Here is a 27,244-nt window from a genome sequence, read left to right on the forward strand (position 1 = left end):
AATGTAAACAATAAATAACCTTATGTGAATTTAAGTTAATATTAGATATGCAAATGAACTGCAACCAAAAATATTTCTTAAGATATTGATGGATTTTGCAAATGCAAATAAAGGACTGTGAACCTGTAATTAAAAAAAAAAAGTGAAGTTCTGGAAAGAGTATTGGAATCACTGAGAATATTCATTTCTAGGTCTTTCTACCTTGAGGGAGGAGTAATAACATCAAAATTTAAGAAAAAGACCTTACACCCACATATTGAATATTTCTGCATTAACATATTATCCCAAAAGGAAGGATAGAAGACTAGAGATGAGAATAATTACTGAAACCAGAGAGTAAGGGAAAAGAGAATTTTGCATGAAAAATTAACCATATTAACTTAGAACTTAATTAATTATAATTTGACAGTCAGAGATAACACAAATTAGGGGTTTCATTCTAATACAATAGTTCCTCCTTGAGGCTGATTCACTAAGAATTGGGGGAGTAAACAAAACTGAAACCTGAGCCATACACATTTACTAGAAGAGTATACTTCTCAGGACTCATGAACACTTGTTCTTCATAACATTTAGATTCCCTCCTCATTTTTTCGCAGAAATAAATTCAAGTGGATACATTCAGCTATTTAAATTTAAAAGAAGATTTGACAAAAGTTTTGGAAAAATGATAGGTTGTTGGTTTACTTTCATCTTTTTTCTTTTCTTTTTATGGCTGCACCTGTGGCATATGGAAGTTCCCAGGCTTAGGGTTTGAATCTGAGTTGCAGCTAAGGCCTATGCCACAGCCACAGAAATTCTGGACCTAAGTCATTTCTGCAGCCTATACTATTGCTTGCAGCAATGCCAAACCCTTAACCCACTGAGTGAGGCCAGGGATTGAACCCATATCCTCATGGAAACTTGGTTCTTAATCTGCTGAACCACACTGGCAACTCCCATGGTTTTTTATTTTGTGTCATATTAAGGGTGAAATTTTGTTCACAAAGTTAGATGTGCAGCTATTAAATTATTTGTGAATCAGCCTTGTTATCATTTCAAGCTCCTGATCTGCAGTTTAGCTGGAAATACAACCTCAATAAATTTGAGGTCCTTCTCCCATGAGGTAGGTTTGCACCTAAGTTTGTAGTAGGGCATGGTGTTTGAGTGGTGCCATGGGTGCAAAGACGCTTAGGTCTTTTCCTTGATGCTGTATGATGACAGAAGCTCCTACTGGGTACCTACCACTCACCTGGTCCCAAGTTAGTGGTCCTCAGAATTAACTGCATACTTGCCCTTCATTCTCATTCCATGGATTCTATAGATCTGGGAACTGTTTCCTATAGTTTATGTTACTTTTTGGTACACTACAGCCATCTAACTGTAGCTCCTGTGAATACTGGGAATAAAATTTCCCAGGATGAGAGGCTTTTTGAGGACTTGCTGCTTATATATACCATACATCATTTCATTTTTGAATTTATCCCAACTTCCCTTAGGCTCTACTTGGAAAATCTATCATATATTCATTCTGTATTCAGATATGGTTCACTAAGGTAATTCAGGGATGTTTACCAAAACACAGCCCTTCCTGTACAATGTAGAGGCTAGAATTCCTTCACTAAACTTATATCATTTCCCTTACATCAATTCTACAGCACTCCAAAGTATAGATTATCCTCTTTTGTTGTGAGAGAGAAGAGGTGAAAAACTTCTTTTCAATATTTTGACCTTCAGACTTCCTGTCATGGCTCAATGGTTAATGAACCCAGCTAGTATTCACAAGGACATGGGTTCGATCCTTGGCCTTGCTCAGTGGGTTGAGGATCCAGTGTTGCTGCAAGCTATGACATAGGTCACAGATGCAGGCTGGATTCCCACATTGCTGTGGCTGTGGTGTAGGCCAGCAGCTGTAGCTCTGATTCGACCCCTAGTCTGGGAACCTCCATGTGCCACAAGTGTAGCCCTAAAAAGACAAAAAGACAAAAAAAAAAAAAAAAGATTTTGACCTTTACCTCAATTTATTGGCCTAGGTATTCTTATCATAAGAGAAAGACACTTTTAGTCTGTTCTTTAGGATACAATACCCCTTAAATTTTAGGCATAGAAAAATCTATCGCCTTGAATAAGGGGAAGAGAAATGTTTTGCTGAAGAGGAAAAATAAAAACCATTTGTAGATCAAAAATAATCTGTTTATAATGGTAACACACTACATAAGAGTAATTAACAAAGCTGGGAAAGTATAAAGGAAAGATAAATCATTTGATAAAAGAAAGTTTTATGTACTTTATAAAGTCATAGTCAATTGAGAAACTAGGAAAAAATGTTCCATGTCACATTTTAAAGGAAAGTTATTCACATTACACTGAATATGGCATAAAAAGTTAATCCAAACATTTGTTTGCATATATATTAAGAAAGAAAAAAAAGTTGGAAAAATGAGTGAAAGTCATAAACATCCAATTCAAAAAAATAAAGGCCCCTCTTGTGGCTCAGCAGGTAATGAACCCAACTAGTATCCATGAGGATATGCTTTCAATCCCTGGCCTCGCTCAATGGGTTAAGGATCTTGCTTTCCTGCAAGCTGCCGTGGAGGTTGCAGATGTGCCTCAGATCCATCCAACATTGCTTTGGCTGTGGCATAGCCCGGCAGCTGCAGCTCCAGTTTGATCCCTAGTGTGGGAACTTTCATATGCCGCAGGTATAGCCCCAAAAATAAAAATTAAAAAATAAAAAAAGAAAATTTCAATAAACATATTTAGTGTATTTGAACATATTCGTCATCAGATTTCACTTAAAAATAGATAAGCTTTATCTATTTACCAGTTTGGCAAAGACTAAAGTAACTATGTACCTGAGAAAGTCAAGGGTGTGGGTAAACAGACCTGCTCATACAGTGCTGGGTATATGCGAAAAGCATTATACTATTTTTGAGAATAATTTAATAATATAGTAAATCATTAAATATGTTATTTGATAATTTTACTTTAGGCATACAATATTATCTATTAATTTATAGTCTTTCAATCTAGATATATAGATCTCATAGTTAAAATTATTTAAAGTGTCTGCAATGGGGGCTTATTAAGTGAATTCTGATAATTTTGTAAAACAAGACTTTTCTGCCATTAACATTTATAATATAGATCTGCATATATGTGTGTATATACTCATGCATGTATGTAAGAATCTCAAAATAAAACATTATACAATTAAACAAAGCTGCTTATAGATATGATCATGCTAATAAAAATGTGTTTGCTCAACAAATACTTTTCTAGCACTACTGCATATTAAAACCTGTGTTAGGAACTAGGGAGAAATGCTGGAAAAGAGAAAATTACACAATAATGTAATCTTTTTCCTTACACAGGTCACAGTTTAGTGGAGGAGAAAGGAAATCATTAACAAATAGTCATAAAATTTTTGTCATAGCTTCTCCTTATTTCACTTCCGCCTAATTGAATTAAGCCTGCCTTTATATATTCATTCAAGAAATATTCTTCTAGGCCCTGAAATTAGAGCTTAGGACAAAGTTTGTGCATAAGTAAAAATTTAATGAGGGTCCATTTGAGATTGAGATTATAAATTTATGGATCCGTATATTTGTTTGTCTCATTTACTTCTGAAACCTCTTATTCCTGGTGGCATACATGTATGAAATAGCTCCATCACAAGAAAGACCAAAATTCATAGATTTTAAAAACCTTCAATGTGTTACCTCATCACAGATTAAGTTCAAACTACTTTCCTAGAATAAACATCCCTCTATGATCTTTCCCTAACCTCTAAATAACCAGGATTATTTAACATTTTTAATTATCACAAACTCTTGAGTTTTCTAGTTTGGATTTTTTGCAGATTTCAATGTATTTCCCATTTTCCCCATGTCTTAGTCTTTGTGTTCAATGTTCTTAGTGCCTGGAATGAATATCCCCCCAATGTAGATTCTCAAATCCAACCCAGTCTTAAACTTCTAGCTCTTACAATAGATTATCTCCTAAATCTCAAGTTCACCTCATATATAATCTCAAACCACCACTGAATACTCATTGATTTTGGCCAGCACTGCTGTTGTTCTCAAGTGTTTTTCTTTCTATTTTATTATGGAGATCACACACACACACACACACACACACACACACATACACACACACCTACATGCATTTGTACATACATTTATAATCTTTTTAAAACTATAATCTGCTTGAGAAGATTCATATTTGAATTAATTTTTGAGTTGAAAGTGGTCACCACAGAAATCTAACATATTAAATATGACAAAATTAGTGAATATCTACTGTATGCCAGTTATTATTCTAAGAACTGTACATACATTGATTCATACAATTCCAAAAGTATGTTATTGGAGTTCCCTGGTGGCCTAGAGGTTAAGAATCTAGCGTTGTCACTGCTGTGGCACAGATTTGATCCCTGGCATGGGAAACTTGTGTATATTGGAACAAAACTGAAACAAAACAAACAAACAAAAGTATATGTTATTATTATCATTCAAGAATATTAATCACTCCAGACTTTTTTTTTTTTTTTTTTGTCTTTTTGCCATTTCTTGAGCCACTCCCGAGGCATATGAAGGTTCCCAGGTTAGGGGTCCAATCAGAGCCGTTGCCACCGGCCTACGCCACAGCCACAGCAACGCAGGGATCTGAGCTGCGTCTCCGACCTACACCACAGCTCACGGCAAAGCCGGATCCCTAACCCACTGAGCAAGGCCAGGGGGCGAACCCACAACCTCATGGTTCCTAGTCAGATTCGTTAACCATTGTGCCACGACGGGAACTCCCAGGCATGTATTTTGAATAGGTTTACTGAAAACAGCAATACACATAGGGAAACATACTTGCTTTTACCTCAGTCCTTTAAAGCGGATGTCCTGTAATATTATTTCCCTCACCGTGACCATCATTAGTGATGATTAAACAATACAGGATTGTACACAAATAAAATAGGCCTCAATTAAGCATAATTCCCTGGGCCCAAGTTCTATCTTTTTCAAAATTCTTTTGGTTCATGAACGTACTAACATATCATGGTATTGTCTGAAATTCCAAATCTGAAACAACTGAAATAATCTAAGAACTAAACTATCAAAATATGTTTTTGTTTTACCTCAAATATTTCCCACATTTCTAAATTGCCTATCTATATTTTTAGTACTCTGATCTTCAGAAAACAACTTTACTTTTCTTATGTTTCCTCCTTTTTTTTTTTTTTTATTAAATTCAGGTTTTAACTACATTTTCTTGATTGCTTTCCCACAATGCCCACCTTTTGTCCTACCTTCAGGCCTTGTAACTAAATCCTCAGGTCAAGTAGGTGACAATTTTGTGTTCTAAGCATTAGACAATTGAGGTTGTAATTGCTCATTACTTTAAATGGTGGGTAACAGGTCTTCAGGAATCAGAAGATCTATTAGTCACATTATGAAGCAGGGCTAGGGGATGGCTTTCCTCTGCTGGCTGCTGCAGTTTGTAGGGCACTGTTGCCAAGCTCGCTTGCAGGCTCTCCTGGGCATAACTGCTCCCTTTTTTTTACAGATCCACTGTATTTACTGAATTATTCTTACCTAATATAATCTGCTCCTTATTTATTGAGGAAAAATGATTTTGTCACTTAATTCCCTGGCCTTTTTTCTTTTTTATTATTAAAGAGCAACTGCAGCTGCTCCCTGAGAGCTTTAAAAACATCTATCAGGTGTTCCTGTCGTGGTTCAGTGGTAACAAACCTGATAAGTATCCATGAGGATGCAGGTTTCTATCCCTGGCCTTGCTCAGTGGGCTAAGAATCCATCATTGCTGTGAGCTGTGGTATACATTGTAGACATGTCTCAGAACCCACGCGTTGCTGTGGTTGTGGTGTAGGTTGGAAGCTACAGCTCCAATTTGATGGCTAGTCTGGGAACTTCCATCTACCGCAGGTGCAGCCCTAAAAAGACTAAAAAAAAAAAAAAAAAAAAAATCAGTTTCACAGCTAAGAGGCAGAATATGGAAGACTCCACTGTTGCCTTTTTTTCCCCCTCATTTTAATTTAGTTCTTCTATAAGAGGGACTTTTTTTTTTTTGCATAAAGTGAAATATGCTGAAGGAGATGTAGGGTAAAATGTTCAGGCAACTGGATCTTCGCTTCCTCCTATCCTTAGAGAAGGAGTGGGAGGGCAGCAATTCCCTGCAGTAACCCCTCGTCACTGTAGCTCCATGATCCTTGCTGTCTCTGCTCTTCTACCACTTCTTTGGGCCATTGGATGCATATTATTTAAATTTTCAGCGATTTTTCCATCATTTAAGGAAACACTTTTTTCAAGTGGTACCAACATTGAATCAGTTTTTCTTTTTCCTGAACTTTGTGATTATAACATAAAGCTACCCTCTCTCTATTTCAGAATATATGTTTTTCTCACTTTTACACATCCTTAATATAAAATGTAGAGGAAGACAAATACCATATGACATCACTTATATGTGGAATCTAAAGAAAAGATACAAATGAATTTATTTATAAAACAGAAATAAACCCACAGACATAGAAAACAAACTTATCAAAGAGGAAAGTGTGGGGGGAATAAGTAGGCAGATGTTTAGTATGGACACCACCCTGCTATATATAAAAAGACCTACTATATAACACAGGGATCTATGCTCAGTATAATGTAAAAAAACTAAGAAGGCCATCTTCAAGGATCTCTCTAGATCAAATATAAAAATGCCCCCAGGATTTTTGACAGGAACACCTGAGCTATAAAAGGCAGGGACAAAGAATGAGAGGGAAGGAATGGAAGAGATTTTCATATTCAATGGGAAGTATTTTATTAGTTTGTTTTTAAAGTGAAAGAAATAATAGAAAGAATAATTTTTAGCACCTGGTCCTAAAGGACATGAATAAGGAAAGTATTAGCAGGAAAAAAAAAACCCACAGATATGTAGTTTAGAATTGACCAGAAAAAGGGAAGACAGGAACACAGTTATAAGTTTTTTATATGCATAGTCATAAGATATTAAAATGTAATTATACAAATTATATGCTGTATATTAAATGCTAATATATATAAAGATAGTATATATGTATAATTAATATGAGATGTTATAAGGGAACCTAATTGAGCAGTTTTCTCAGTTTATCAAAAAGCTTGAAAGTTAGGCTGCTATTAAGAGAGAAAACCAGAAATTGAGTTACGGTAGTGAATATAATAATTTTAGATACAGCCTGCATGAGAAAAGAGGGGATTGAACAAATGAAACTTAAATGATTAAAAAGAAATAGAGATCCCATTTGAAGATAGAGAACATGAAATTTAGTGATGTGAGTCAGCACACTTTCTCTAAAAATTTCTCAGCTTCTCCTTTCATGCATTTGAAGATAATAGAAAATATGTTCTTCAACTGGCTGACAATATTATCTTGGAGAGAAAATTGCATGAAGTCACTTTGATGGGTGATAGTTTAGTTCGGAGAACTGAGATGAGACAAAGAACTTGAAGGGAATTTCCAATGAGACCAAAGAGATTTAAAGGAAGTATAGGAAGTTGGTTCATGTTTCAGGTTCAAGATTAAGAAAATAGTACAAACTGGAGAGATGACAATGTGTAAGATATAGTCACATCAGGGTAGATGATGGGAATATGAAGTAGAGTTTCCTGAACAAAAGCAAGTAAAGGATTTGAGTCAGAGCTTTTTAGGGATATAAATATAGCTGTGAAAATATCTAAGGTTTCAGAGTTCCCATTGTGGCCTAGTGGAAATGAACCCAGCTAGTATCCATTAGAACATGGGTTCGATCCCTGGCCTCACTTAGTGGGTTAAGGATGCAGCATTGAAATGAGCTATGGTGTAGGCTGCAGACACAGCTCAGATCTGGTGTTGCTGTGGCTGTGGCATAGGCTGACAGCTGCAGCTCCAGTTCAACCCCTATCCTGGGCACCTCCATATTGCTACAGATGTGTACAAACACACACACACACACACACACACACACACACACACACACACACACACACACGGTTTTCTTAGAGCCATAAATAGAATTTTGCATAATATAGGTGTATATTATAGTTTTCAAAATATAAAGAAAACAACCACAAAATTAAAATTTTTAAATTCAGACATATTGTTATCACTTGTATACCCTTGAAGTATGTGCTGATGCTTAGTGGAGAAAATGGATAATATGCACATGAATAAATTTCTAGTTATATGCAACAGTGAAGATTTTAAAAGATGAAGAACAGGAAAATCTGAGAGAAAAATACAAGAGGCTGATTTACATATGGGTTTGTAACACATATTAGGAAAAAAATTACTCTAAAGAACTGATAATTTTCATATAATACCAGACAAATATTTAAGAATTAATGAGATGAAAGAACAGAGAAAGAGTCCCAGGAAGTGGATGCAGGAAAACCAAGAACTGTAGAAGAGCTTGCATCATTCTCTTTGGGCTGGAGTGGAGGTCTATGTAAAATGGGATGATAATTGGCACCATACATCCCTATAAATATGAATTATAAATTGCATCTTTATATAGTCAATAATGCACATGACAGATTAGGCAAGGCAATTTCCTCTTCTCTGTATTTCAAATAACTATAGATCAGGAGGATTATTAATGTGTTTTCAATCTATATGATGCAGGGATGAAAAAACATTGATTTAGATGTTTGTTAGTAGCAAAATAGGAGAAAAATATATCAATAATGAAAGTACATGCAATTATGTTTCTTCCTAAAAGCTCTAAATAGTCTTCAATTAAAAAGGAAAACTACGAGTTCCCTTGTGGTGCAGCAGGTTAAAGATTTGGCATTGTCACTACAGCCAATCAGGACAGTGCATCAGATTGGGTTGCTGCTGTGGCACAGGTTTGATGCTTGGCCAGGGAACTTCCACATTCCATGGGCAGAGCCAAAAATCAGTCAATCAGTCTATCAATCAATCAATCAAACAATCAATAACAGAGTGTTTAACAAAAGCAGGTGTTAAACTGCCTTCCTAAATCCCAGATTCCAAATTATGTCTAGTTTAATTTTTCTTCATTGGTGGGATCTGTCTTTTTTTCCAGCTTTATACCCTCAGTTACTCTTAGCTCTGACAATCCGTTCTGGCAACTGAATATCCTGAGCTATCAGAAGGGGGATTGTTCATTCAAGTTAGGTGAAACGGGCTGAACTGGGACTGGGCAGAGTTTGGGGGCCGATGATGGCAGTCAAAATGGATGATCAGTGCATGATAGATGACAATTGGTGATTTTTACTCCTCCTGAGCTGGTGCTGATAATGGATGGTCTTTGTTTAGGTGGGGCTCTTGATTTTCCTCATAACTGCTTCTGGAAGCTTGATTTCTCTCACACTTAACTCCTTTTCCATAATAAATATTACCAAAAGCAATGTATAAATATTTTTATCAAAGTTAAAAGTTAGTAACCATGATCCTGGATACAAGTGCAATTTGTTAAGTACCTTTTCTTAATTTTATTTTTTAAAAGAAATATAGTTGATTTACAATGTTGTGTCAATTTCTGCTATACAGTAAAGTTCTAGAAACATTCCCTTTCTTACAGTATCTTCCATCATCATCTATCCCAAGAGATTGAATATAGTTCCTTGTGCTATACAGTAGGACTTTTTTGCATTAGTTTTGATTAAGGTATTGATTTCAGTACTTCGGTGGATAAAAGATTAGTAAATTTCAAGGCATTAGAGAAACATTTTGGGAAGTAGATAAACAATTGAGCACAAACTGGGTTAGAGCTTATCAAGAAAGGGTTATAAACTAAACATAGTGAAAGGTCATAGTGGAATATTTCACAGAGAAGTCTTACCTGGAAGGTATTTGAGATGGACCTTTACAAGGTGGAGTACTTAACATGGGAAGGAGTTGGGGATTAGGAATATCGTAGGTAAATGTAATAACCCAAAATAAAGTTTAAAGAATAGAGATCAAGGCCTTTTTACTGCAGATTTATTCCTCTGGGTAGTATAGGGCTATGAATTTAATTTTGATAATCATTTTTGTATGAGAATGCTACTTCAAATTTTAAAAATGAATACAATTCCTTTTTAAAGCTATAGAGATGAAAGTAAAAGGACATCATTCAGAATATAAGTAAGCCTCCTCAGCAACCAACAAATCTCTTTGATTTTTTCTCCCAATCACTTCCCACACCTTCTTTTCTGTACTTCAAACACCATAATTCTAGTTTTGTTTTTTTTTTAAATCCTCATACCTTCTTTGTATCATGAAATCTATGTATCCTTTTTGTGTTCGGTTTCTTTTGTACAAACCTGGGTTTAAACAAATAATCCACATTGTTGAATGGTGACATGTAGTTTCCTTTTTTACTATTTAAAGAAATACAGTGAATAAAAGGTTGCAATAAATGCTCTTTTCTTATACCCAAATTAAGGAAAAGTGTATACTATTTAGTATAATGTAGAGTTATTAGAGATAGCCCTCATCGAGTAAAGGAAATTCCTTTCTGTTCCCACTTTGCTGAAAGGATTTCTAATAAATGGACTTTGATTTCACACTCTCACTATACCTTTTTATGTAAGCATAGCTTTTTCTTCTTTTTCCTTCCTGCTAAATTGATTAATTTTTAAATGTTAAACCAGGCTTGCAATCTCTTTTATGTATTGTTGGATTCAAAATGCTAATATTATGTTCAAAACTCTTTTTAACATTTATGACCATATTGGACTTTCATTTTTTTTCCTTATTTTTTTACATTTTTATATATTTATGTTGTATTTTTTCCAGTTTTATTGAGATGTAATTGACATGCAGCACTGTATAAGCTTAAGGTATATGGCATATGATTTGACTTATATGCATCATGAAATAATCACTACAATTAAGTTTAGTGAACTTCCATCATCTTTCATATAGATACAAAATAAAGAATATGAAAAATACATATTTTCCTTGTGATAAGAACTCTTAGGGATTTTCTCTCTTAACAATTTTCACATATTAGAGGCAGCAGTGATGATTATATTTGTCATATTGTACATTGCACACCTAGTACTTATTTATCTTATAACTGGAAATTTGTATATTTTGACCAGCTTCATCCAGTTCTCCTTTTTCTTACCCTCTTCCTCTGGTAACCATAAACCTGATTTCATCTTTCTTTCTGTCATATCCTTGCCACATATTTAGTGGCATAGTTTTGTTGGCATAATATAACACTTTGGGAAGTGTTTCCTATTTTCTGAAAAAAAGTTGTACAAGATTGGTTTGTTTTCTCTTGTTAATCTGCTATTATTACAAGGTCTCTACTAAGAATTTAGAAGGCCGGGGGAGGGGCATTTGTTTTTCCTCCTCTAACAAAAGGAACAGGAGGAAGAGGAACAGTGAAGCCCAGATTGCTGCTAAGCCATCATAGTTTGAAGCTGAACAAATGTTATTATCATTGACAGACAAGCTTATCAATGGGATGTAAAGGTGATAGGCTTAAAACTTGGATCATTGTTAAATCAATAAAAAAGAGCAATTTAAATAGAAGGGAAATCAACTGAGAATTTGGAGACCTTTGCTGAGGTGTATATTATGCTGCGATGACCAGATCAAGACCTTGTGATCTATGCATTGGTTTGATTTTATTCAGCATTCCTAGTTAATCACAGCCTACTAGAAATACAAATGGAGAGACAGAGTCCAAGCTACAAACTAGCCAAAGGTGAGAGTTCTGTAAAAATTACTTTAAGAAGAATTGTCTAAGTCATTCCATTAGAATGGAAGGGAACATTCCTAGGTCTGCTAAGTTTTAAGAAAATAAGTTACTTTGGATTGGGTATAGGATGATGTCAGGGTGTCTCCAAATTTTATCCATTTAACTGATGTTGTGATTGATGCCATAATAAATGGGGCACTGCCTCTTTGAATATCTTATTTTCTATTGTGACAAAAAAACAGACCAGATGAGAAAAGCTATCACAAATCTACAAGCTAAGTGCCATATAATGGGTTGCATGCCATAAAGAAGCTATGAATTATGGAGAAAAGAATTGGAAACAGTTAACAAAGGGATGATAAAGAGGCAGGATGGTCAAACAAAATGTGTTTAGGTGATTAGTTAAAATTGGTACAAAGAAGGAGGAGATGATTGAAATGGCAGCCAAAGTGGTTATGGGTCATTATATGAAATTAGATGGTCAGGCTGTTCTAACAATGCCTCTGGTACAAAGAAAGTAACAAATGTGCTCATTCAGCCTGGTCCTGATGAATTTAAAACCTGATGATGACAAAAAAGTAGAATCTATAGTCTCTTCAGAACCAGTGGTAAACAAAATAGTGAGATGAATAGGATTATGAGTCTGAATCCCCTGGTAGATGAGATCTCTGGGCACAATTTCCAAAGGAAACATGAGGTCTTTTGAATTAGGGTGGGTAAAGTCGCTTGAAGGAGCATTATTGGGATTATCAGATAGGGGTACTTAATTTAATGTACAGTGATACCTAAGAACTGATGAAAATCTGAAGGGCATTGTCTTAAATTGACAAGATATGGTGATGCTGCTATAGGACATTCAGAAGTAAAAATATGCACTAAGATATGAATTTATAAATGATATGTATGGTAATCATATCACTCATAAATTTATGCATTACTAATGAGAATGAATGCAATGTCTGAATGGGAAACTCTTGCCTTACCAAAATAATTGAGAAATGAAAGCCTCATGCGAATTTGTTCTTAATCTTCTTTTTTGTCAGATTGTTGTTTGTTCATATTTTACTTTTAAAAAGATTTATGTAGGCATATTGTCATACAATAAACTTAAAATAGGAGTTCCCATCATGGCTTAGCAGGTTAAGAACCTGACTAGCATCAATGAAGATGCTGGTTCCATCTCTGGCCTCTATCGGTGAGTTAAGGATCTGGTGTTGCTATGAGCTGTGGTGTAGATCACAGATGCAGCTGGGATCCGGCATTGCTGTAGCTGTGGCGTAGGCCAGCAGCTGCAGCTCTCATTCACCCCTAGCCAGGCAACCTCCATATGCCTCAGGTGTGGCCCTAAAAAAAAAAAAAAAAAAAAAAATTAGAATAAACTATATATACTAAATCATGCAATTTAAATCTTCACATAAGTAAAAATGTATTATACCTACTTAGGGAACATATCCATCACCCTCAAAAGTTTTTAATGGCCCTCTTTAATCCTACCCTCCTGTTGTTCCCACTCTCACATCGTCAGGAAAGTATTTTTTTTTAACTATAGACTTACTTGCATTTTCTAGAATTTTATATAAATAGAATCATTTAATAGGGAATTTTTTTAGAGGGGGCTGTCTGGCTTTTCAGCCTAATTCTTTGAGATTATTAATGTTATGTGTATCAAAAGGTTTTTTATTGCTAAATATCATTCCACAGTATAAATATATGTCAGTATTTGTTTCATCATTTACCTGTTGATAGAGAATTAGGCTATTTCCAATTTGGAGCTATTAGAAAATATGAGTAATAGGAGTTCCTGTTGTGGTGCAGCGGGTTAAGAATCTGAATAATATCCATGAGGATGCAGGCTCGATTCTTGGCCTTGCTGAGCATGTTAAGATTCCTGTGTGGCCCCAAGGTGCAGCATAGGTGGCATATGTGGCTTGGATCCCGTGTTACTGCAGGTATGGCCATAAATCTTTGTATGAGTTACAAAGATTAATTGTAAGAGTCTTTGTATAGTTGTATATTCTTTTTTCTTATGGGGTTAATACCTAAGAGTAGATGATTAGTAGTGTATCTTCAAAGTATAAAAAGATTGACAAACTATTCTCCAAAGTGTTAACATTTTTTATTCCTGCCTGCAGTGGTATGACCAAGTTATGTTTAGTCTTCAAAATTTTAGTTTGAATAGCATATAGATTTTTCACATTGTGGTTTTATTAAGACTCATGGTTTTGAGCAGCTGTTCATGTGTATTTGACATTTATACATTCTGTACTAACATTTCTATTCAATTTATTTTTCTTGGGTTTTTAAATTTTCTTATTGACTTTTGAGAGTTCTTTATCAGCATTTCACCTTGAAATATTGTCTGTATAGCTAGTATTTTCATTCTCTTAATAATTCTTTCGAAGAACACAAGGTTTTCCTTACTTTTAAAATAATTTTAGGTTCAATTTAAAAAGTCCTTCCACTGGTTTGAGTATGTTGCATATACTTTATTGCAAGTTATCCTCATCTTCCTTGAGGCTCAATTTAATTGAACATTTTAATAACAGGCTTTTAAATGAAAAAGTAGCCTACATACCTGATAGAAAGACATAATAGAAGACATCAGTATCTCTCCTGTCATCAGGCCTACCATTTTCCACCCTGTCATGTGTCCCCACTCTGTACCTTTTAGCAATCATGGTCACAATAGTTCACCCACTCACAGCCCCATATATTTTTATCTAAGAAATACCTATCAGAGTAAGGCTGGGTTTTGGAGTAACATCCTAACAGAATGTAATAATACTGTCTTTAGTGGCACAGTTTCTTTTAACAGTTATCTAGATAAAATCAGCTCTCGGTTGTGCCTTTTCAAAGAGTGTTATGTAAAAGGAAGCATCTTCTTGTTTTCTTCCCTGTGTTCTTATGTCCCAGTCAGAGCTATGAGGATACGATTATCATTGGCTCATCCCATTTATATTAGATAGTATGAAAAATATAATAAACATTCAACCCCAACTTACTGCATCAACACAAAAAATAACTCAGGAATAGCAATAATGAAGAAAAGCAGCTATGTATTTGATGCTTAATAAATCCAGACGGTGCCTTAATCACATTATATGCTATATGCACAGGTTATCCCTAGAATGTAAGCCTAATTCATGACTATTTGTTTGGAGAACAAAGTCATCTGCCTTCCTCCTCACAAACCCAGAGCCAACTGATCCCTGTATTGATTTCATCTCAGGAAGTGTACTGCTTGTCTCAGACACCTTGCTTTACTTAAGGATGCTCAGTATACCAAGATTTTAATAAACATGTTTGGAGATAGATGATTGATATTTGTCTCCTCCCCAGTAACTTTCAGAGTTTTCACATCAATGAAATCTCTCACACATAGAGTATTATTTTCCACTAACTAAGATATATAGACCTTGTTTTATTTATTTATTTTTATTTTTTTGCTCGATACCAACTATAGCCAATTTTAGCCACTGAGGCTTTCCCCCCCCTTTATTCACTGTGTGCCATTTAGTCATTGAGATAAAATAAACTTGATCCATCATGTAATGACTAATAAGGAAGTGAGTTCTGAATGTGTGTCGGTTTGACTCTGGACATTTTCCTTAACCTTTCTATGCTTTCTACCTAAAAATAAAAATAATAATAATAACACACTTCTCGTATGCTATAGAATAGAGTTTTGCCAGAGGCTCAGATAAATCTCGTTCACCTTTAAAATTGCTCATAAAATACATTTTAAAATCATGGATTTGAATGTTTGGTAAGTCTTAGTGTCTACATTACTTATATTACTCTAAAAGCTAACATACAGTTTCTGGATCAAATACAGGTGACTTATGTACAGTGATAACTGTATCAGATCTCCACACTGCATCCTCCTCTATTCAGGGAGATGCCATGAGAGCCAGATGGACTCTTCACATGCAAAAGATAATTTGTATACCACACGAGAGGGGCCAAAAAATTATAAAACTGGGAGTTTATAGACTACATGCTGTACCCTCGCTTTCTGAGAGATGAGGGGAAATATTTGCTCCCTAATGTGTTCTAATCCTTTGGAATGTAAACAGGCTGCTCCTGGCTCCAGGTTTCATTCCACTTTGAAATGTAAACAAATTTTAAGATAAACATCTAAATCTCTCTGGAGGTCTCTTACTATCTAAGACTTGTACTTTAATCTAGGTTTCATTTTCTTGGTTCAGAAAGCCCTAACTCTGGCAAAACATGAAAATATCCATTTCCTGATAGTGTTAAATTTAACTTATAACCATCAGTAAGTATGAAGACTAGGAGCCTATGTCACAAAAATTAACCATGAATTTACTTACCATATATTTTCACAAACTTGACAAAAGATAGCCCACTTTGTTTTTTATGCCAATGACATGACTGGCCTGTATAATTCAGAGAGTCTTTCATAAATAAGTCTAAAAGTAAAAACATTTTTTAATGTAAATTAAATACAACATGCTGTTTTTATCTATCTCATAGTCACTAACATGGGATAAGATGAAATATTGCATTTCAAGTAATTGTACATCATGCTATGTTTCCTCAGAGACTTAATCTACATGCAATATTTTTGGAAACAGCCAAAGCTTTAATAAGAGAAAGTCAATGAACCTCATGTACCTTTTATAAAACATGACATAAGGCAATATAATTAAAACTAAACTTATTTCCTGTGGTGAAATTAACTTACAGAAATGAAGGTGTTTATTTATTAAATGGGTTCTCTGGAGCTCTTGCCTTATTCTTTCCCCTCCTGGGAAGGTTTTGATTGTTTGCTTCCTTTTTCTTGCCTGCTTGCTGTGTAATTTAAAACTGATGCCTTCCTTTGGGGAACAAAATTTGATCGGAGAACAGGCTGCACCACCAGCTAAACAAATTACCAATGTTTTACTCACTTTTCTTCCTGTATTTTTTTTTTTTTTTTTACCTTTAAGAATCAAAAGAATTGTGTGCAGGGTTTTACAAGTGCTATTGTATAGTTCAGATTTAATTTGTAATAATAAGGAGGACACAGCAGTCCCTGTAGAGACATAGAGCTGTTTAATGAGAGTAAGCATAGAAGCAAACAGGGTGGTGTCTTTAGACATCACTTTCTGATGTCTGTCCTTCTGGGAAAAGCTTTCGGTTTCCAAGGAACGATTTTTTGAAAATAACTGATAAATTATAAGCACAAAATTAAATAAAAACAATTTTAAAACAGTTTCTTATCAAAACAGAGACCAGGAATTCCCTAGTGGCCTAGCAATTAAGGATCCGGCATTGTCACTGCTGTGGCTAGGGTTATTGCTGTGGCATGGGTTCATTCCTTAGCCCAGGAACTTCTCTGTGCCATGGGTGCAAGAAAAAAAGAGAGAGACCAAAAGATATTTTAGAGCACAAGTTCCACTAATACCATATTGATGCTATAACCACCTATTCATTTATTAAATAAAACATTTATTGAGTACAAACTCTGTCTCAGGTACCATGAAAATAACTACCAAGGCAAATATGAATGTGAGTAATATACCATTTATACTGTAGACAGTTTATGTAACAGTATATTTACTCATACTGGGGAAGACGTGCATGTAAATATTTTTAGCCATCGTGACTCTATATAGCAATAATTTGTTCGATGATTCACACCTGATTACCAGATGACAGACAAAAACAGTTTTTGCAGTGCAAGTTACTTTGGTCAGTTTATCACAAGCATTGAGAAATTATTTTTCACGTAAGCCCATATATGTTTCTGAAAAATGATGTCCTAGGCCACAGGGCAAATGCAGCTTTATTATGCAGGTTACTATTCCTTTTTTTCTTAGTAATCTACACATATATTCTGAAGTTTAAATTATTCTAAGTTTAAATTATAACATGTTTAAAAGCTGTGTTTTGACTTTTACTTTTAAAATTGGACACAGTTTATAAAGACACAGAAAATGCTTCAAATTGAAGAGGCCTTAGAAAATATCTTATTTTCTAAAAATACCTAAATAACTAAACTGTTTCCATGTGGCCTCATGAAGAGTGCTATAGACCAAATAAGTGTGTCCCACACAAGTTTATATGTTGAAACTTAATGCCTAATGTGATGGCCCTGTGAGGCAGGGCATTTTGGAGGCACTGAGGTCATGACGGTGGAGCCCTCGTAAATGGGATTGGTGTCTTTATAAAAGGGATCTAAGAAAGCTTGCTTGCCCCTTTTCTGCCACGTGAAGCTACATTGAAAAGAGAGTGGCCAGTGAGGAAGCTGGCTTTCGCTGGACACTGAATCTGCTGGCACCTTGATCTTCATTTCCCGACCTCTAGAATTATGAGAATTAATTCCTTTTGTTCCTCGGTGTTGAGTTTACCTAAGCTACTTTATGATATAATTGCCTTGGCATCCATTTTGTTTGGCTGGCAGTGACCTTAAATGGGCACTACCCTCTCAAGCAAGCACATGACCTCTATAGTAGCCCTTAGAGCCACAAGTAAATCTAAGTCCCTGAAGTGACTTCTTCAGCATCCTTGTGATCCACAGTCTCCCTGTCTACCAATGCCTTCCCCTTAGGTGCACCTTAGACAAAACCCCCATATGGCTTACCAAACCCTCACTGTTTTGGTTTGAACTGACCTACCTAAACATAGCCCAGGGACTCCAAGTACTCCACCCACAGACTCTAATAAAGTCATGTGTCCTGGACCCCGTGTCTTTCTATCTGGCTGCCTGCACTTTGCCTTGACCTCCTCATGTGGCAACTGGAGGTATGCCAGCTACTAGTTCCAGAACCTGTGAGTAATAAATGTCTCCATTTCAATTTCTCTTATTGTGTGTTTTTGAATTGTGGCTCACCAATCAGCACTGTTTAACCAGTGCTAATTTCATAAACTCAATAACAATAAGCCACTCAGTTTATGGTATTTTGTTTTATTAGTAGGCCAAAGGAGATGAGAGAATTAGTGATAGAAACCAGACTGTAACCAAGCCTTCCTTGGATTTAGTCCAATGTTCCTCCCAAAGAGAAACCCACACAAATTAAGAACGTAGTTATTTATTCAATGAACAGGTATTCATTGAGCATCTACTATACTTGACATTTTGCTTGGTGCTGAAGACAGAATAGTTAAAAGACTGTGATAAGGCTTAAAATCTGACAGAGAGGAGTTCCCGTCGTGGCGCAGTGGTTAACGAATCCGACTAGGAACCATGAGGTTGCGGGTTCGGTCCCTGCCCTTGCTCAGTGGGTTAACGATCCGGCGTTGCCGTGAGCTGTGGTGTAGGTTGCAGACGCTGCTTGGATCCCGAGTTGCTGTGGCTGTGGCGTAGGCTGGTGGCTACAGCTCCGATTCAACCCCTAGCCTGGGAACCTCCATATGCCGCGGGAGCGGCCCAAGAAATAGCAACAACAACAACAACAAAAGCCAAAAAAAAAAAATCTGACAGAGAGACTGTCACTACCAATTGTAAAATATATAAAGAAAGTATTATCAGATTGTAAGAAATGGTATAAAGGAAACACAGTGCTAAAATAGAGAATATCTGGGTTCTCAGAGTGTATTTGCTGATGGGTATTTACATATAATAGCCAAAGTAGATGCTGTCACTTCATGCAGATGCAACATTTATACTAGGAAGATAAGATGGAGTCAAATCTGTGAAGAAGAGGCGTTCCCGTTGTGGGTCAGTGGTAACAAGCCCAGCTAGTATCCATGAGGATATGGGTTCAATCCCTGGCCTCACTCAGTGTGTTAAGGATCTGGCATTGCCGTGAGCTGTGGTGTAGACGGCAGATGTGGCTTGGATCCTGCGTTGCTATGGCTGTGGATGTCAAGAAGGGATAGGAAAGTGTTATAATGTGGGTAAAAGCAATGGCTTTATACTATAGAATCTGAATGAAGACATGATTACATTGAATGAGGATAAATATGATCATATATATCCTTGTATGTGTATATACTAAGGAATTTGATTTTTTCAATAAAAATGAAAACAATGAAATTATTTTAAGCAAATGTGACAATGCTTTAACTCACCTTGCATACAATATATTGGAAGCCTCTAAGTGTAGATGCTACTTAAGAAATTGTTGTAATCCTCCAAGTGGGAGAAATCAACAAGTGGATAAAGATGTTGATGCTGGAGATGGAGAAGAGTACATAGATTTGAGAAATAGGGACATAATATTAACAGTACATGCTGCTAAATAAGATATCATTCACAAGTGTGTGAAGGAAAGAGAGGTATCAAACATGGCTCAGGACCATGGCTTAAGCGGCTGAATGAATAAAAGTATGATTTCCTGAGACTGGTGAGTTGGCAGATAGGTATCATTCACCTTCAATCAGTTTAAAAGATATGCTGGACAAACAAATATGGGTCTCATTTTGCAAATTTGTATCCATTTGCTAATCGGATGTTATCTTGAGTTACTGTGTATCATTCAATTGAATCCAACTGTATTTCTTTTAAAATATGAGCTTTCCCATATGGAGAGGAGGAATTAACATTTCAGTTTTGAACATAATAAGTTTAAGATTTCAATGTGAGACTACAAAAGGATATACCAAGTGGATACTTGGAAGGGCATCTAGGAGATGACAGAGATCTGGAACAGAAACATAAATTTGAATCATGGTATTGAGTTGGTCTTTAAAACCTTGGAAACTAGTAATATAATTAACAGGGTAATTCTAAGACAGAAAAGGGACTAAAATTATCCCTGTGAAACATAATTTGAGAGGCCAAGCAGAGGACAGAGGACTGAATTAAAAGGAAATGTTAGTGAGGAAGAGGTATGGTGACAAAATACCACCATTTGTACAAGAATGATAGTAGACACACCTCTCTGAATGACACCTAAAGACTAAAGAATGTGAAGATGGAAAGGTTCGAGTTTCTGAATGTTGAGATAGCTGATGATGGGCATAAGAGCAGTTTAACTGTAATTCTGGGGTTAGGGACCAATTATGTGTTTGATTAAAGAGTGAATAGAAGGTGAGGTATAGACACACTGTATATATGACTCTTTAGAGATCTTTGAGAAAGGGCGCGTGGTGGTCTCCGTATTATACTGTGGGGAAAGAATTGTATTAATTAAAGCATATATCTCTACACTCATGGAAATCATTCAGTTGAAGAAAATGCTAGTGCAGGAGAGAAGGAGTTAAGTAAAGGTGCAACTACTAGGAAATTTAGAGTGGAAGGGATTCACAGCACAAGAGAAGAAATTATTTCTTGATAAGAAGAGAGTAGTTTACAGGAGGAAATCATTTTAACAGGAGGAAAGATCATTGGAACAGAAGCAATGTTGTGTAGATTTCAGAGTGTGACCGTGAGAAGATGTGTAGCTGTTTATTTATTTTCTCAATGAAATGTAAGTAAGACCACAGCTAGAAGTTAGAAAAGATGAAAACGTGTGGAATATTTGAGGAGATCTCAAGTGGTACAAAGTAAAAATTTTAGGAAGTGAAGGAAAGGAACTCCAATATAAATAAAAATGATTGAAGGATGACTGTATTTTTTAATGTTAAACTATATGTGATAGGAAAGAATGATAACAGTAGCTTAAATAAGATTAAATTTTATATTTTCTTGTACATATGTATAGACAGACAAGAGTTAGGGCGAAGTTATAGATTGTCAGGAAACGAGGCTCCCATGTTTTGCTCCACCAGCTTTAATATTGATTTTTCCTTACAGTGCTGGTTGCTTGTGTCACTCCTGATACCACCATTTGTATTCCTTCCAGGCAGCAGGAAATAGTAAAGAGATAAAAATGGAGAATGGCAAATTCCTTCCCTTTAAGCACAATTCCAGTTAGTTTCCTGCACCATTTTATGTTATTTACAATTTGACCAGAACTTAGACACATAGTCCTGCTTAGCTGCAAAAAATGACTGAAATGCAGTCTATTCCAGGTAGACAAATATCCAGTGCTAATTTGGGACCTACTGGTGTTGAAAGGGGAAAAACAGATTTTAAGCAATGTGATCATTAGTTTTATGTGTCAACTTGACTGAACAGTAATGCCTAGATAGCCAGCAGAACATGATTTCTGGGTGTGTCTATGAGGGTGTTTCTAGAAGGGATTAGCCTTTGATTCAGTAGACTGAATAAAGAGGATCTGTCCCCATCAATGTGGGCAGGCATCATACAGTCTGTGGAGGATGTGCATAGAACAGAAAGGCAGAGGATGACTTTCCTCTCTTCTTGAGCTGAAATGTTCTGCCCTTGGTCTTTGGAGCTTCTTGTTCTTGGACCTGTGGATTCAGACTGAATTATATCACTGCTTTCCTGTTCTCCAGCTTGTAGATGGTAGATTGTCAGATTTCTTTGCTTCCACAACTGTGAGTCTACTACTAGAATCTTTTTTTTTTTTTTTTGTCTTTTTGCCATTATTTTGGGCCGCTCCAGCGGCATATGGAGGTTCCCAGGCTAGGGGTCGAATCGGAGCTGTAGCCACCAGCCTACGCCAGAGCCACAGCAACGCGGGATCCGAGCCGCGTCTGCGACCTACACCACAGCTCACGGCAATGCCGGATCGTTAACCCACTGAGCAAGAGCAGGTACCGAACCCGCAACCTTATGGTTCCTAGTCGGATTTGTTAACCACTGCGCCACGACGGGAACTCCTAGAATCTTTTTTATACATATCTATCTCTATTCTGTTGGTTCTGTCTTCACTGAAGAACTCTGATTATTAGAGTTAACAAGTAATTTGTGTTACACTATATAAAGGACATGTTTAAGACTTGTTATTATGAATTTCAAGTGAAATTGAAACAGGTAGGAAGGGGGCAGGGCACAATCTTAAAAAAAAGAAAGGGCTATCAAATAACTCTAATTTTGCTTGGCGTAAAATCAAAACAAAAGAGCAAAAAAACAGGTTTATTTCCTGTTGATGCTGCATATTCAGTTAACATGTGTTATTAAAGAGCTTTGCTCCATATAGGCTTTCAAACGCACAGGCTAACAACAATTCCATCATTTTCTTGCTGCCCCAACTGAAATATATGACTTTTCCAACTAATCTATAAATTAGAAGACGAAAGATTAAGAAATCACGATGAGCTTTTCACTACCAAAGCTCTGAGCAATATAAATATATGTCTTTTTTCATAGACCTTTGGCCAAAGCAACATATATAGCCTCACATAAATAGAAGGTATCTGGATAATACTGTTGACAAAAAAAAATTGATCTAAAAAAGAAATGGAAAATTTTATTGAGCTAACTAAACTTGAGAGTATAATCCAGGAAGAGCATTCAAATAAGAAAGCTCTGAGATTATTCTTCCCATTAGAAGTCAAAGCGCAGTTATACATTTATATATGGTTTGGGGTTTTTTTGTTTGTTTGTTTTTGTTTTTGTTTGAGACAGAGGGTTGTAGGTTAAATGAAAGGTTTAAGGAAAAGGTTTAAAGTTTCACTTTGCCCCAAATAAAACTGAAGTCTCTAAAGTTTTGTGTGTGTGTATTTTTTTTTTTTAGTTGACAGAGGTGACATTTGTACGCCTAAGGGTAGGGGCTGGTTGCCAGGAGAAACAACCATGTTAAGAGAGAGTTGGAACTTCCAACCCCACTGGTTTTTAGTATTTAACACATTTCTGCAACCATTGCCACAATCAATTTTAAAACATGTTTTATTACCTCAAAAAGAAATCACATGCCAATCAGCAGTCACTCTCTATTCCTTCAGAATATCCCAGCCATAGGCAACCACTCATCTACTTTTTGTCTCTATAAATTGAATCATGTGATATATGGGCTTCTATGGTGTCATTCATTAGTAATAAATTGATTTAATATCTATGCATGTTGTAGCATGTATATGCACATCATTCCTCAACACAGAATAATATTCTATTTTATGCACATACTCTATATGCCATCTATTGGTAGCAATTTGGGTAGTTTCTACTTTTTGCATATTATGAATAATGATGTAATGATAACTACTTTGTATGTTTTTGTCTGAGTATATTTTAATTTCTTGTGAGTATATGCTTTATAGAGGAATTCCTGGTCTATATGATAATTCTCTAACTTTATGATAAGTTGTCAAATTTGTATGAAGATTCCAGTTTTTCCAATACCATTTGTTGCAAATACTATTAGTTCCTCTGATGGATTATCTTAACATCTTTTGAAAGAATTAATTAACCATAAATATAAAAATTAATTGCTGACCTCTAAGTAGTCACCATTAATCTATATGTTTATTCTTATGCCATTACCACAGTGTCTTGATTACTGTAGATTTTTAGTAAGTTTTGAAACCAGGAAATGTGAGTTCTCCAACCTTTTACTTTTTAAGACTTGTTTGGCTACTCTGGATCACTTAAGGTTCTAAAATAATTTTTGGATAATTTGTCAAATTACTTTTTTTTAAACTAAATGGGTTTTTGGATAAAGATTCTGCTGAAATTTGGGCGGTATTGCCACCTGAATAATGTTAAGTTTCTGTTTCATGAACAGGAAAGATCTTTCCATTTATTTAGGTAGGTCTTTCTTCATCTCTTTCAACAGCCTTTCATAGTTTTCAGTGTTCAAGTCTTGTACTTTTGTCAGATTTATTTACATTTCAGTATTGTTGATGCTATTGTAAAAAGAATTGTTTCTTAATTCCACTTTCAGATTTTTTTATTGCTATTGTATACAAATGTAATTAATTTTTATGCTTATCTTCTACCCTGAAACCTTGCTGAACTCATATTAGTAGCTGTAGATTTCTTAGGTAAATATCTTAAAATTTAAAAAATATAAGATCATGTCACCTGCACATAGACACAGTTTTATTTATTTATTTCCAACATAGACTTTTTAGAGATTGCTCTAGGGCTTATAGTATACATCCAAATCTATCGGAATCTACTTCAGAATTATACTAAATTCCAATGAGTTTAGAGACATTCTTTCATTATAGCTCTATGTATTGTTCACTTTTCCTTGCATTGTTGCTGTTATGCATTTTATGTGTATAGATATTACAAACTCAATAATATGGTTTTATAATATTACTTTATATAATCTTAAAGAAGCTGAGAGAAGGAGAGTAAGTATATACTTATAGTTCATTATATCAGCTTTCTTATTTTTCATTCCTAGTTTTAATTGCAGCCTGTGGTTTTGTTTATCATCTCTTGCCATTTCCTTAAACCAATATAGCTTTTATTCCCCTGTCTCTTTTGTGCTATTATTGTCAATACATTACAACTCTACATGTTAAATTTCTACTGTTTCTATTTGTTTTGCTTATTGCTATTATAGAGCCACAGCCTCTTCTTAATTTCTCACCACCAAATATATCATTGATTTTGATAGTACTTTCTGTCTTGAATTTCTCTACACTATGGTCTAAATAAAATCTGTCCCTTTAAGGGAGAGCAGCCGGAACAGTCTGTTCTTACAGCCTGTGTCTCCGCTGGGCATAGGACAACTGCTCTAGGGCTGGGGTGTATACAGACATCAGGTTTTTCTTGGAACAACCACTGGTCTTTGAGTAAGTGCTGAGCAAGCACAGTAGGCTCTGGTTACCTTAGTTCACCTCACCTGGTATGGATTCTTTAACTCACAAACAAGCTATAGCGAAGGTGATCAAGACCCGTATTTTTAGCATGCCAGGCTTTGGGTAGAAATTCCTCCATGGAAATTGAGGCTGGGTAGAAGAAAAGAGCCCCAGACTTCTTAAGTCACACTTACCTCAAATAGAGTTCATACAACATAGAGTTGATTGGAACAATGAGAAATCCTGGTAGCCTACCTTCAACCAAAAGAAAGCATAACCCTAGACTGGGAATGGGGGAGAACAAACCAGATGCTCTTGGTCGCACTTGCCCAAAGGTTCCATCCACCTCAATGAGTTGGGAAAGAGTCATTGCTTAAATCCTGCAGGCTCACTGTTCTAGCCAAGATGCACTTGATTCCTCTGCTTGGGATGTTTATGTACTTTTTCATCTGGATAATATCTGCTCAGCACTTCAGGTTTTATTTGTCTACATCCATATCTCTAGAACTTAGGACACTGTCCTGATTATATTAGGTTCTCAGAAGATATATATTACATAAATGAATAAGTGCATAAAAGATGGAAGAAATTCACAGAATGGACCAAAACTTATCGATAAAGCAAAATTCTTGAGACAAAAGAAGTGGTAGATTCCAACATGCTTGATTTAAAAAGTGCCTTCTCTTCCTTGGAGACAAGGGAGATACATGTACTCTAGAAAAAGCTTTTGTGGAAGTTCATACTTCCTAGCAAGCAGTAGGTAGTATCTGGTATTTCATTATTATTATTATTATTATTATTATTATTATTATTATTATTATTCCTTTTTAGGGCTGCAATTGTGGACTATGGAAGTTCCCAGGCCAGGATTCGAATCAGAGCTACAGCTGCCATGCCGTAGCCACATTCACAGAAATGCCAGATCCGAGCCTCATCTTCAGCCTACACCAAAGCTCATGTCAACACCAGATCCTTAACCCTCTGTTCGAGGTCAGGGATCAAAGCTGCATCTTCATGTATATTAGTTGGGTTCTTAACCTGCTGAGGCACAATGGCTACATGTGGGAATTACTTGACTTGTTTATTATTTATTGCTCATAATTTTTAGTGTATGACCCCTCTGTTTTCTGCCTCCTATGATAAAAAGTAATCTGGTCTTGGTTGTAGGAGGTACACATATTGTGAGACTGTTATATTTCTATCCCACATATTCTAAAATACGTAATAATGTTTGAATGTAAAAATACAAAATTGGGTGCAAAATAGGAGAAACTATTTTTTTCAGAGTCTCAGAAACACATAGATATCTATATATCGAGACCAAATTTAATCTCTAAAAAATTGCATTTCACTTGGTATTTCTTCAGATTTCCACATGAAGAAATTGGGGCTTAGCAAGATTAAATTCTTACTTCAAAAGGATTAAATAGCAGAGCTAAAGTTAATTCTTCAATAATAAAATATTTCTTTAACAATGCATTCTGTTCATTCCTTAATTCACTTATTCATAAATATGCATGCATTAAATTTATTCTTTCATTTTAAAATGATCTATTCACTACTTAGAGTTGTGCAATTGAATGAGATTATAGTTGTCTACACCTGGAAGGTCATGTATGGGATTTTTAATCATAGTAAATCAGAAACTCTGTAATGAATTGAGATATTGGCTAGTTTTTCTGCTGACTGTTATTTAGTCTACAAGCTTACATGAGGCAAGAGTTATGTTTATGAATCACTGCAATGGAGACAAAGTAGGATTAATTCTTCTTTATAAACATCTGATAGAAGAGTTCCTATTGTGGAGCAGTGGGTTAATGATCCAGCATTGTTTCTGTATTGACTGTGGTTTGATCCCAGGCCCAGTGCTGTGGGTTAAGGATTCGGTGTTGCTGCAGCTGTGGCATAGGTTACAGCTTCAGCTCGGATTTGTTCCCTGGCCTGGGAACTTTCATATGCTGAAGAGGTGGCCAAAAATGAAAAAAAAAATCTAGTAATAAGATTTTTTTTTCATGAAAATTATAAACCAAGATTATGATTTACATCAATAAAATGTTACAGCTGACCAAAGAGGAAAGAAATTTGTATCTG

Source organism: Sus scrofa, chromosome 8 (assembly GCF_054392235.1).
Source record: "Sus scrofa isolate SSC_HxYL_T2T_F1_AM1 chromosome 8, Sscrofa_HxYL_maternal_Yorkshire_Landrace_v2.0, whole genome shotgun sequence".
NCBI lineage: Eukaryota > Metazoa > Chordata > Mammalia > Artiodactyla > Suidae > Sus > Sus scrofa.